This window comes from Rattus rattus, chromosome 15 (assembly GCF_011064425.1).
Source record: "Rattus rattus isolate New Zealand chromosome 15, Rrattus_CSIRO_v1, whole genome shotgun sequence".
In the NCBI taxonomy this organism is placed as follows: domain Eukaryota; kingdom Metazoa; phylum Chordata; class Mammalia; order Rodentia; family Muridae; genus Rattus; species Rattus rattus.
This window is the reverse complement of record NC_046168.1, coordinates 53,448,641-53,451,521: the sequence shown is the minus strand read 5'-3', so window position 1 is coordinate 53,451,521 and position 2,881 is coordinate 53,448,641. Positions and strand designations below refer to the sequence as shown.

General features: G+C 41.8%; 1 pseudogene; it reads left to right on the top strand.

Moving 5' to 3' along the window:
- The first annotated feature begins 240 nt into the window (after positions 1–240).
- Positions 241–392, top strand: LOC116885091 (annotated as a pseudogene).
- The last annotated feature ends 2,489 nt before the right edge of the window (positions 393–2,881 follow it).

The following is a 2,881-nucleotide window of genomic DNA, read 5'->3' as shown; positions in this document are numbered from 1 at the left end:
GGTCTCTATGTTATTACCATCTACTACAAAAGAAGCTTCTGTGATGTGGGTTGATCAAGGTACAACCACAGTGCAGGGCAGGCGGCAGGGCCAACAGAAAACAAACTCAGGCTCCTTTTGTGAACTTTTTGTTTTATTTTGCTTCATTTGGTACATTTGCTTCGGTGGACTTTTCCTAAACTCACAGGTGGCCTTATACAGACTGAACAGATCGCATGTATATATTTAAACATACGCATGGTACTCACCTGGCAGGGGAGATACCGTGATCACGGAGGTGGTTTTCCCAGGGCGAGGCTCACCCATTGCACTTGGGCTGTGCTGACCCAAACTCAGGAAACTCGACTGCATAATTTGTGGTAATGGGGGAGCTGCGTTCTCGAGCTCCCCTGGGGGGAAAAAAAGAAATGTATGCAACAATGATTAGTGGAAAAAGAAGCCATTGGTGTGGAAGAGAACAGGAGAGGTATACAGAAGGGTGTGAAAGGAGGAACAGAAAAAGGGAATGATGTCATCATATTATTATCTCAAAAATAAATAAACTTTAAAATCACACTCTGAGGTTTAAACAAATAATAATAGTATTAAAAGATATAAAATATTAGGGCCTATGTATAATTTTATTTCATAAAGATTATGGGTAATTGTAGAGCACTAGCATCTATTAAATATGAATAAAATGGATATATCTCTTGATTTACAAATGGGTAGGAAGATAACTAAGAGGCCAAGGATATTTATGGGGAAGGTGATAAAATGGGGAGGAAAGATCCAGCTGGTAGTTGATAGAATCATCTAGAATTCAGTGTAGACGTTTGGGTTTATAATAAATATGTGAGAAATTAAAGTATACGTTCAATATTAGTTCCAGAAGTATCTGATACTGTTTAGGGAAGAATGTGAGGTGAAGGGTAAAATTACCTGAAGAGAGAAACTAGAAGCTCCTCACATCTACTGCAGCTCACGGGGAGCCAGAAGGTTGAGAAAAACCTGTAACCAGGACAGAACATTGGGATATTACGATATTCGAGGAAGAATGACGCAACAGACAGCGTCAACTATGAAAGAGAAGTTCTGTAATAGTCATCGAATTGTGTGTGTCAGAGGTCACTGATGACACATATACAAGCAGGTCTCTTGCACTGCTGAGAACTACAAAGACACATGGTAACAACAAGCAGTCAACGAAGTGGCAAAGATGAGTGGACAACAATATCTGGAATATTAAGAGGAAATTATTTCATATAAACTTCTTTTCTTGTAACTGTCACTGGACATTTGAAAAGAATCAATTTGAGAGAGGGCGGATCTTTTGTTACCTCATGGTTTGAGAGGGGACAGTCCACTGTGGAAGAGAAAAAAGATACTGGGGATGAAAGGTTGGCGGTGGCAGCATCAGTTGGAATTTGCTCACATATTGTTAGATCCACATGGAGACAGAGACCTTGATTCAGAAACAGGCTTGGTTAATACCAATAAATTCCAACTTCCAGCGGTCTTCTTCCAGTTAGACCCATCTCCCAAAGGTTTGACAACCTCTGTAAACAATTAGACAATGGAGATCAAGGATTAAAACCATAATAAATGAATGACAGGATAAAGACTGAAGAAGGGTTTTTGAGAGCTGGGGAAACATACCTAAAGGGAGGAGGGAGGGAGGGAGAGAGAGAGAGAGAGAGAGAGAGAGAGAGAGAGAGAGAGAGAGAGAGAGAGAATTTGTAAACATCGTACAATGAGCTTCAAGAAAATGACATTAAAATAAAAGTTTGGGAAAGAGAAAATGGCTGTTGATCAAAGGCAAGAGGAAATTAATCCAGATCACAGGAAAGAGATTAGCCATGAGTAGATGAGAGGACATGAAGCCATAGGACACACAGTCCTCCCAAAGATGTCCATGTTCCAGTGTCTGGGTTCTGAGAATGAATGTGCCATGTCCCACAGTAAAGGACCTCTGCTAGTGAATTAAGGTTTCTAAGTTTCAGCAAGGGAGATTACTATGGTTTCTGTAGGAGTTCGGTGTCATTACTTGGGACCTTAAAAAATCAGAGGACTTGTTGGGGGTTTAGCTCAGTGGTAGAGCGCTTGCCTAGCAAGCACAAGGCCCTAGGTTTGGTCCCCAGCTCGGAAAAAAAAAAAAGAAAAGAAAAAAAAAAAAGAGCTCAGGGCCTACTAAAAATCAGAGGACTTTCTCTGGCTGATGTTGAAAATCATGACACAAGGAGGAAATTGAAGCTTAACCACCAAGTCTTCCCTCTTCCTGATAAGGCCACATGGGAAACATAAAAAGCATACACAGGTTCTGGGAATGAAGAGCAACTCTGTGTGAAGGCTGGACAAAAAACAGGGACCCTGGTCCTAACGTTGCAAAGAAGGTATTGGCTGACAACTGGAGTGAATGTCCCCAGGCCAAGGTAATCTGATTTGTCTCCAGGGCCCAATGAAAGCACACAGTTTGGCGGGCACTTTAATTAGGCTGAGATGCAGATGAGGCACACACTGTACCCTGACTTCCCCCATGCAGGACTAGAATTATGACAGTTGTTACATCACCAATAGCAGCAGATGACAGTGGATAAGAAAATGGAGGCAGCCGTGGTGTGGGTGGACCAGCCCATTGCATTAATCCTCCAATTACTTAACTTCGCAGGTTTTGACCTGCCCTGGTCCTCTGGGCTCTTACTGTGGATTTACTCTTCAAAGGTGAAGGTAATATTTGCCAGGGTGGAAAAGATCACACAGCAAGGTCTTCCTTTATGGTCCACTGTTGAGGTTTGGTCTTTTGCTTTGTGTTGGAATGCTAAATACTGGCCCCTAAGGCCTAGTTGCTTTCAGGGAAAACTTACAATATGACCTTGTGCCTTAATTTAAAACTATTGGTTAA